Source organism: Scylla paramamosain, unplaced genomic scaffold (genome assembly GCF_035594125.1).
Source record: "Scylla paramamosain isolate STU-SP2022 unplaced genomic scaffold, ASM3559412v1 Contig59, whole genome shotgun sequence".
Lineage (NCBI taxonomy): Eukaryota > Metazoa > Arthropoda > Malacostraca > Decapoda > Portunidae > Scylla > Scylla paramamosain.
This window is the reverse complement of record NW_026973724.1, coordinates 64,312-75,000: the sequence shown is the minus strand read 5'-3', so window position 1 is coordinate 75,000 and position 10,689 is coordinate 64,312. Positions and strand designations below refer to the sequence as shown.

General features: G+C 41.0%; 1 long non-coding RNA gene across 1 annotated transcript in view; it reads left to right on the top strand.

Annotated features, from left to right (window-relative positions):
• The window catches only part of LOC135098397 (uncharacterized), a 43,510-nt gene extending 34,450 nt beyond the window's left edge, over positions 1-9,060 (top strand). The window contains exon 3 of the long non-coding RNA XR_010266952.1: positions 8,786-9,060. This is a non-coding gene — a long non-coding RNA (uncharacterized LOC135098397). The remainder of the gene's footprint in view (positions 1-8,785) is intronic.
• The last annotated feature ends 1,629 nt before the right edge of the window (positions 9,061-10,689 follow it).

Sequence of the window (10,689 nt, the reverse complement as noted above, 5' to 3'; positions counted from 1 at the left end):
AATTATCGCAGTTTGAGTCAACAAAGACACCAAGAGAGCCAATTAGAACCCGGGGGTGGAGGAGGAGGAGAAGGAGGATGAGGAGGAGGAGGAGGAGGAGGAGGATGAGAAGGAGGAGGAGGATACAGTAATTAGAGATAGCTTTTGGCTCCCGCTCAGCTCCACCCGTGATGATGAAAACACTCACGAGCTCATAACTGGCCCTAATCCACTCCAGCTACAGGAGGAGTGGGGAGGTAGGGAAGTGAGGAGAAAAGAATTGGGTGTAAATAAAAGAAACGGGGAGGGAAAAGGGGAGACGAGAAGTAGTATGCTTCTTGAAAATATTATAACGTAGAGAAGGAAAATACATGTGCTACACAGCGACATCTATACAAAAATATAATAACATGGACTGCAATTGAAGCGAGGGAGAAAGAAGTGGGTGTAAATAAAAGAAAGGGAGAAGAAAAGGCAGACGAAAAGAAATATCAATCTTAAGTAAAAAGTATAAGATAGAAAACAAGTTGCAGGTATATCGTGTAATCTTTACAGAAATTTGAGGGTAAAAGATAAACTAAAAAAAGGCTTTTATTGAAGTGAGGGGTAAACCAATTTTGTGTAAATAAAAGAAATAGGGAGAGAAAAGACGAATAAAATAAATATATGGCTTAAGTAGAATAGTATAAAGTATGGAAACAGGATATAGGTGAAATATATACAAAAAAAATTATGATAGAATATAAATAAAATAAAAAAATCTGAATTCTGTGAGAGAAAAAATCGTGTTTAAATAAAAGGAATGGGGAGAGAAAAGGCAAGCGAAAAGAAACATGCGTCTTAGGTGAAAAAAAAATATTAATAATAAGGTAGTGAAAAATATATATAAAGAGGAATCTATAAAAAAAATATATATATATATATATATATATATATATATATATATATATATATATATATATATATATATATATATATATATATATATATATATATATATATATATAAAGACTGACTGAAAGAAAGAAGTTTTAAAGAAATTTCTATATTTAACAATTTTGAAAACATTTTTTTCCACTGTCTTTTTTTTTCACGCTGATAGATAAACATTTACACCATAAGTATTCAATGCTGAGTATACATACATATATACACCAATCACCACCAAGTAGCAAATACAAGCCTTTTTTTTTTCAGTACTCATTTAACAGTTTAATTTTCCAACAGTCAAAGGTCCGGGATCCCTCATTACAGTCCTCAGGGGAAGTCATTACCGCCCTTCTCTCCTCCTCTTCCTCCTCTTTTTCCTCCATCCCTACATATAACTCCATCTCCTTTATTCTGTGCCATACTTTCCCTCTCACTGGTTACTTAATCATGCCGCTCCTTCTATCATGCCGCTAAGACACACCTTCATACTATCTACCGCTGTCATTCTTATACCGTTACTGTCATTCTTCTCTTTTCCCTCCTTGTTATTTTTTTTTTATTTTATTTTAGGGAAATCTTAAGTAAACAATATCAGTAAAAAAAAAAAAAAGGACTTATATCATTGACACATTTATTATTCATTACAAAATTACAGCTGGGGTGACATTTTTTTCATTAATGGTGAATTATCAATCTTGCATCAGCAAACACACACAGTTTTTAGTTTTTTTTACTTTCAATTTCTTCATTATTAACTTTGGTCGCTGATGACTTTTTGTTCATTTACGTTTTTTTTTCTTTTCCTCCTTTTTTTTGGATTTTATTGTTTTAGTTTCTTCTTTACTATCAATTTCTTCTTTCTTGATTTTGGTCGCTGATGACTTTTTTTGTTAATTTTCTGCTTTTATTTCTTCTTCTTTCTTGATTTTGGTCGCTGATGACTTTTTTTTGTTCATTTTCTGCTTTTATTTCTTCCTCATTCTTGTTTTTGGTCGCTGATGACTTTTTTGTTCATTTTCTGCTTTTATTTCTTCTTCATTCTTGTTTTTCGTCGCTGATGACTTTTTTGTTCATTTTCTGCTTTTATTTCTTCTTCATTCTTGTTTTTGGTCGCTGATGACTTTTTTTGTTCATTTTTGCTTTTTCTTTTCCTCCTCCTCCTTGGGTGTAAATAAAAGAAACAGGGAGTGAAAAGGGGTAGATGAAAAGTAGTATGCTTCTTAGAAATATTATAACTTTTTTTTTTATTTTATTCTTTTAGTTTCTTTTTTTCAATTTCTTCATTATTAACTTTGGTCGCTGATGACTTTTTTTGTTCATTTTCTGCTTTTATTTCTTCTTCATTCTTGTTTTTGGTCGCTGATGACTTTTTTTGTTCATTTTCTGCTTTCATTTCTTCTTCATTCTTGTTTTTGGTCGCTGATGACTTTTTTTGTTCATTTTCTGCTTTTATTTCTTTTTCATTCTTGTTTTTGGTCGCTGATGACTTTTTTTGTTCATTTTCTGCTTTTATTTCTTCTTAATTCTTGATTTTGGTCGCTGATGACTTTTTTTGTTCATTTTCTGCTTTTATTTCTTCTTCAATTTCTTCTTTCTTGATTTTGGTCGCTGATGACTTTTTTTGTTCATTTTCTGATTTTATTTCTTCTTCGACTTCTTCACTCTTCATTTTGGTCGCTGATGACTTTTTTTGTTCATTTTCTGATTTTATTTCTTCTTCAATTTCTTCTTTCTTGATTTTGGTCGCTGATGACTTTTTTTGTTCATTTTCTGATTTTATTTCTTCAGTTTCTTCATTCTTATTTTTGGTCGCTGATGACTTTTTTTGTTCGTTTTCTTTTATTTTCTCTTCCACACACACACACACACACACACACACACACACACTTTCTCCTTTCGTCCATGTTAGAATCCACATATGCACCCGCGCACGTACTCACGCACACACAAACGCACGTAAGCAAATTAATCATGACTTTGAATATTATATAAGTTATGCCAATACATACACGCATTCATACATATGACTTCTACATGGCTATACATATATTATATACATATATTATATACATATATTATATACATATTCACACATATTTCATCATAACTTGGAACATTGTCAATATTATGATGGCCTTCTACATGGGAAAACATATAGGTACATATTCACACACATTTTATCATGACTTGGAATATTGTCATGGGTACATATTCATGCATATGTCATCATAACTTGGAATATTGTCAATGTTATGATGCCCTTCTATATGGCTATACATGTACACATTCATCAGGACACACACACACACACACACACACACACACACACACACACACACACACACACACACACACACATAAATACATATTAATAGACACAGAATAATAGATCATTTAATTTATTAAATGGCGCCTCACTGATGGGCGAGATTGTGGGCGTGGCGGCGGGCGTGGTGGGCGTGACGGTGGCCAGCGTGAGCGGCGTGGGCGGTGCGGCCAGCGGCCTCCAGACAGCCCCTGACAAATGCCTCCGCGCCGGCCACCTGGGTGCGCGGGCCGCGCAGCAGCACGGTGCGAGACACCTTGTCTGTTGCTGGCGGCACTCTCACCTGCACGTCAGGGAACTCCTGCAGTAGTCTCCTGACAGTCGCGCCGGCGGGACCCACCACGTGGCACCGCTGGCGTGGCGTCACCGCCACTTGCGCCTCGATCACCTCGGCCTGCCGGAGCAAGGCCTCGAGGCGCGCCAGGGCGGCGGGAACCTTCCGGGCAGGTCCGCACAACCTGATGGTGGCGGTGCGGGTGTCTGAGGGAGGCGGCACACACACTCGCACGCCAGCGAACTCTTGGCACACTTCCCGCAGTGTGGCGCCGCGTGGGCCAACGATGTAGCGCCGCATGTGGGGCGCTACGGCGAGAGTGGCCTCCTTCTCTTCCTCCTGCCAAGAGCGGCGCACGCTGTCCAGCGCACGCTGCTGCTTGGCTCTCTCAGCCCGCTGCTTTCCTTTCTTCGCCTCGAGCTGCTGGCGTCGAGGAGACTCGATGGCGGCCTTCACCTCAGGCAGGCTAGGTGCCTTCACCTTCTTGGGCCTGTTCTTGCCGCGGCCCACCACCTCCTTGCCCTCTGAGTCCCTCTTAGGGGGGTCTGGGTCCTCAGGGGTCTCCGCCACAGTCTCCTTAGGCAGGCTAGGCTGTACCCTCACCTTCCTGGGCCTTTTCTTTTTGCAGGCAACCACCGTCCAGCCCTCCGAGTCGCCTTCTGTGGCTTCAGGAGTCTCGGGGGCCTCAGAGGCCTTAGGGGCCTCTGAGGCCTCGCCGGACACCTGCTTCACGCCCATCGCCAGGTCCTCATCTGCCTTAACCGGAGGCGCCTTCTCCACCTTCACTTTTCGCTTCTTTCTCTTACGCTTCTTCTTACTAGTGTGGGTGGGTTTTTCTTTCCCATCGTCGCTTTCGTTATTTTCTGCTTTGTTTTCCGCTTCTACTAATGCTTCATCTTCGCAGGTTTTCATTTCTTGATCTGCTACAAAGTCTTTTTCTTCGTCATTTCCGTTATCTCCGTCATCTTCCATCGTTTCCTCTGCGTGTACGATGGCGCGCGTTACTGTCTCTTCTTCAATAGTTTCTTCTTCTGTGTCTTCGATGACTTTTTCCTTAACGTTGTCGGTCTTGGCTGCTTCCCGCACTGCTGCTTTCTTCTTCCTGCGGAAGAGTCGCCGCAGCAGGTACAGGAAGCCACAGCATTTGACGGCGCGTTCTTCTTTCATGTCTTCTTCGGCGGCGCGTTCCATGTCGTCGTCCGCTGGTGCGGGCAAAATTTCTTCTGCGCTCCAGGTTTCCATTTTCATCCCTTCCTTACTACCCTCTCAAACCTCGCCCCTACCCCCTCAAATTTTGCTAATTTCTTTTATTGCAAAATAAAATTTAAGGTGTCCTCTGATTGGTGGACTGGTGCGTGATCAACTCCAAGCTCACAGCCAGGAGAGAGTCAAGGCTCACCGCTCTGAGTTATGTTCACTACATGTAATGGCATCAACTGTACATAAGAAGTGGCTGCACTAAAGCTGTTATCTACACTATACATAAGTATTTAGCAGCTTATCCTAATACAGTGACAAACGACGCGAGAGAGAGAGAGAGAGAGAGAGAGAGAGAGAGAGAGAGAGAGAGAGAGAGAGGGTGTGAATGACAGAAAACAGACACAATATGATAGTCTATACACCTCGTTGGAGATTCATGATTCTATTAATATGAACCAATGAATCTTTGTTTTTTTTTCAGAATATGAATAGCAGTTTCGAGAATATTGATATCAATATTGATATCAATATTGATATCAGAGGCTCCTGAGAAAGGTTAGGGCACGTGGGATAGATGGGTGTTAGGCTGGATAAAGTCATAGCTAAGCGACAGACGACAGAGAGTAGTAATAAACGGCTCCAAATCTGGGAGTGGGGTAATGTAATTAGTGGGGTGCCACAGGGATTAGTATTTGGGCCATTGTTGTTTTTAATATATATATCAATGACTTGGATAATGGAATTAGTAGTGATGTTAGTAAATTTGTGGATGACACGAAGATAGGTAGATTAGTTAGGTCAGAATCAGATGCCATCACTTTGCAGGCAGATTTAGATAGGATGAACGAATGGACAGACAGATGGCAAATGCAATTTAACATAAAAAAATGCAATGTACTTAGCGTAGGTAGAGGAAACCTACACAGTAGTTACACAATAAACAACTCAGCTCTAGTAGGTTAAAAGTACGAAAAAGATTTAGGAGTTATAGTTAGCTCTGAACTCTGTCTAAGAAAGCAATGCATAGAGGCCAGAAACAGGGCAAATAGGGTATTAGGATTCATTTTTAGGAGTGTTAAAAGTAGAAGACCTGAAGTAATATTAAAGTTATAATTGACGCTGGTCAGACCTCATCTAGACTACGTTGTGCAGTTTTGGTCCCCATATTACAAGAAGGTTATAGATCTATTAGAATCAGTACAAAGGACATTGACTAAAAGGATACAGGGTATGAGGAGTATTCCTTACGAGGCGAGATTGAAGCTGTTAAATTTACATTCTTTAGATAGATGTAGGTTAAGAGGGGACCTGACAGAAGTCTTTAAGTGGTATAAAGGTTATAACATGGGGGACGTAAGCAAAATTCTTAGGATCAGCAACCAGGATAGAACAAGAAATAACGGGCTCAAGCTTGAAAAATTTAGGTTTAAAAAAGAGATAGGAAGAAATTGGTTCTCAAATAGAGTGGTAGATGAATGGAACGGACTCAGTAATCAAGTTGTTAGTGCTAAGACATTAGGGAGCTATAAGAGAAGATTAGGCGGATTTATGGATGGGGATGATAGGTGGAAATAGGTAGGTATATTTCATACAGGGACTGCCACGTGTAGGTCTGATGGCTTCTTGCAGCTTCCTTTATTTCTTATGTTCCTATGTTCTTATATATATATATATATATATATATATAGAGAGAGAGAGAGAGAGAGAGAGAGAGAGAGAGAGAGAGAGAGAGAGAGAGAGAGAGAGAGAGAGAGAGAGAGAGAGAGAGAGAGAGAGAGAGAGAATTATAGTATTATAAATGAGATAAATTACCGCTCGCAGGCCTGCGCCGTATATGAACAACGTGTGTTTTTAAGCATCCAGAGCAAAGTGGTTAAAGATAAGAGATGGTTGTACAGTAAAGATGCTTCAGAATGACTGGATTATAGTCTGTTCACTTAAGTTAGATTCCTGGAGCCTCGGTGGGTTTATAAGCTCGCAGCTGATTGGCTGATGTTGCATTTCTTGCTGTCTTCTACCACTATTTTCATGTTAACTGCTCTCCTGATCTTGCTAACTGCATGCCTCTCCTCCTCCAACGGCCTCACTGCACAACACTTTCTTCTTTCTCTCACCCCTATTCTGTCCACCTCTCTAATGCAAGAGTTAACTAGTATTCCCAATTATTCATCTCTTTCTCTGGTAAACTCTGGAACTCCCTGCCTGCTTCTGTATTTCCATTTTCCTATGACTTGAATTCCTTCAAGAGGGAGGTTTCAAGACACTTATCCTGTAATTTTTGTCTTCTGCTTTCAGCTCTGGGGACGTCACTTCAGTGGCGTGGCCTTCTCTTTTTTTCAATTATTATATTTTTGTTGCTCTTTACCGGTGCCCCTCCTACATGAAAAAAAGAAAACACTTCACACCTTTTCTTTCACTCTACATTATTTTTTAATTTCTTATTTAAACTGATTTACATATGAATATGAAGAATAAAAATAAATAAATAAATAAAAACAATAAATCCCCCCCAAAAAAAAGTGGACCGGGTAAAAAAAAAAAATCCAGGCCTTGTCCTGAGCTGCTGCGACGGTGTGCGGGAACGGATTAATCCATTTTTACTTTGATTCCTGTGGGGAAAATAGTTTTGATTTCTGAACATTTCCGAGTTAGAACAGCTTTCATAGACGAATTAAGTTAAAAAACCAAGGTTCCACTGTACATGTGTTTCGAAGCTTTAGGTAATGGAAAATAACAATTACATGTGTTTTGTTGAGGTAAGTAATAGAAAAGTAACAATTACATGTTTTGAAGCTTTAGGTAATGGAAAATAACAATTACATGTGTTTTGTTGAGGTAAATCATAGAAAAATAACAATTACATGTTTTGAAGCTTTAGGTAATGGAAAATAACAATTACATGTGTTTTGCTAGTGTAGGTAATAGAAAAATAAAAAGTGAATGCATTCTAAGTGTTTCAGCGAATTCTCCTCGCCCCAAACCAATCTGGTATAATCTGGAATATAACAATCAATAACAACTACAAGTGTTTTAGTGCATTTCAAACCCACCACACACTCCCTTGAGCTGACACGACCTGTGACCTCAGCTGACCTACCTTGCCTGCGAGGGTGGTCAGCAGGGGTGTAGCGCGGGTTGAGTACTCGTACTGTGGGCAAAACAAAGCTGATGATGCCGTCTGTCTCAACCCTCAACTCCATCACCAGACGAAGGGTACCTTGGCCCTCGTTCCTGCAGCAGAAGCGGGCGGGGTGAGAGAGGGTGAGGTATGGGTGGGTCAGGGCGAGGCAGCATAAGGTAGGGTGAGGAAGCTAAGGTATGGGTGGAGCAAGGTGAGGAAGGCTGAGGTAGGTTGGCAGCAACCTTTATAATGCTATTTTCCTCATACCTACAATGTTTTTAGATATTTCTGTAGACAGGGTGAGGTAAGGGTGAGGCAAGGAGAGGTACGGGTGACAGTAAGCTCTCTCTTTCTCTCTCTCAAACACACACACACACACACACACACACACACACACCACCACCACCACCACCACCACAACCACAACCACCACCACAACCACGAACCCGCAGGAAAGTTGCCGAGGTTAAGCGTGAGAATGTCGCTTGAGTCAGGGTCTTCTCGTGTCATGAGGGCAGTCTTCCCCTCTTTCAAAGCCTCCTTGTACACCTTCTCTGCCTGTGTGAGGAAAGGGAACCAGTGTGTAGGGCTTACAGCAGGAAAATGAGTTAGTGGTGGAAGCTGTCAGGCCTACACGTGGCAGTCTCTCCCTGTGGGCAATGTCAAGTACCTACCCAGTTTATTATTATTTTCTTGTGAGTCTACTCATATATACGCTAATGGTAAACACTTTGCCTTCGTTAGATATAAAAAAAAAGTCTCAATGTTAAAAAAAAATAGGAGGAAATAAGGCACACACACATTTAGCACAGGCGCCGCTGCAAAACGTTCAAAGCAGCAAAAATGGCAGGTTGATATATTGATATAAAAAAAAATGATAGCATGTTAAATATTATTAAAAAACACTAAAAATAGCATAGGGGATAAGCCTAATACCTTGTTCTTCTCCAAGCAGTGAGTCACAATGGTTCTGCCGTCCAGCTGCGCCTCACAGTGGTACACAGCTGCGCCCTCCTCCACAGGCAGCACCGCCCGCACCTATAAGAGAGAGAGAGAGGCGCCAGGCAGGGGAGGAAAGAATGAAGTAAAGAAAGAAAGGACAAAACACACGCCTCTTTTTTCTTCTTTTTTCATGTTTAACTCCTTCTCCTCTTTTTCCTTCTGCGTTAGCAAAGGAAATTATCAAATAAGGAAAGGAGGAATGAAATGTGAAGAAAGAGGGGAGGAAGCAGACTCTCCTTATTACCGAACGCCATTATTCTTCCTACTTTCATGTTTATCTGCTCCTTCTCCTTATTAGTGAAAAGAATGATTAAATAAAAGAGAGGAGGAAGGAAAGTTAAGGTTCTAGCTATGAAATGCATATGATTGTTCCCCCTCCTCCTCCTCTTCATTAATGTTGTACTAGTGAAATTAATGCATATATAAGGACTGCGCCAGATAAGAAAATTACGAAGTAAAGAAATTCAAATTAAAGAAGGAAAGATGCTGGCTTTGTTTTCTTTTTTGGTTTATTGCTTCTTTGTGTTTATTTTCTTCTCTTTTTTCCTCCTCCTCGTGCGATAATCTAATACCACTTTTTTTTTTCCAAGAGAGAGAGAGAGAGAGAGAGAGAGAGAGAGAGAGAGAGAGAGAGAGAGAGAGAGAGAGAGAGAGAGAGAGACAGATGGGGGAGAGGTGCGGAGTACTGTGAAACACTCCTGCTTCCCAAAGGCTCCAGAGGTAAAGGTAAAGTATCAAAAATATAAAAATAGATAGTATACACTACAAAAATACAATTAAATAAATAAATACAGATATTGTACACCTTATTGTAAAAATATCCTACAGTCTGGGACCAAACGTAGGATATTCATTGAGTATTTCCCTGAGAGTGGCTGAGTCTATGAAATGGTCAATGAGGCTATACAAGTCATGTTGACCTCGCAGCCTAAATTTACCAATGAGAGGACATTCTGTGACATAATGACGCAGAGTGTGTCCCCTTGGTGCAGCACACAGCACACAGCACACGCCAGGAGAAGCACTGACTTTCCAAAAGTATTTATAGCCTAATTTGAGCCTCATTGCCACCCTGTCGTGTGATGCAGTGTGTCTCCCATAGGTGTAAGCGCAGCTCTGGGAGACACGTACATAGAGAAGACTACTGCCTATGGAAACAAAGCTCCAACTGATCACTAATGCTACTATGTACAACTGATCACTAATGCTACTATGTACAACTGATCACTAATGCTACTATGTACAACTGATCACTAATGCTACTATGTACAAAGTCCTTAATGCTACTCTTAATATAGCCCAGAGTGTACTCAGCGCCAGGGTCCACTGTGTCGTCCTGAAAAGCACATTGAGCAAGGCGGTCTGCCTTATCATTAAGCGGGATACCCACATGAGAGGGTATCCAGGTGAAGTGAACCGTGGCACCAGCACCTTCTAGGGTGTGGATGAGATCAAGACATTTATTAACTAGATCACAGTCCATGGGGGGAGGTAGACTGGAGAGCATACAGTGCAGCCTGACTGTCAACAAAGAAGAATATATCCTTACGGAGAGGCGCCACAATATGGAGCGCCTCCAGAACAGCATACAGTTCTGCCCTAGTGGAGGACATGTGTGCAGGGAGCCGCCTGGAAACCTCAGTGTCAGTGTGGTGATTGGCAGAAATGTAGTCGCGGATTGACTGAACCATCACAATAAACATGAATAGCCTGAACGTGGGGGTACTTGGACAATTTAGTCATGAACATGTCTTGCAGCACATGAGGGAGCCAGTCCTTCTTGGGCTGATGCAGTGAGTGAATATCAACACTGACACGGTGAGGGTTGGAGCGGTGACATAACAACGTTAATACAGG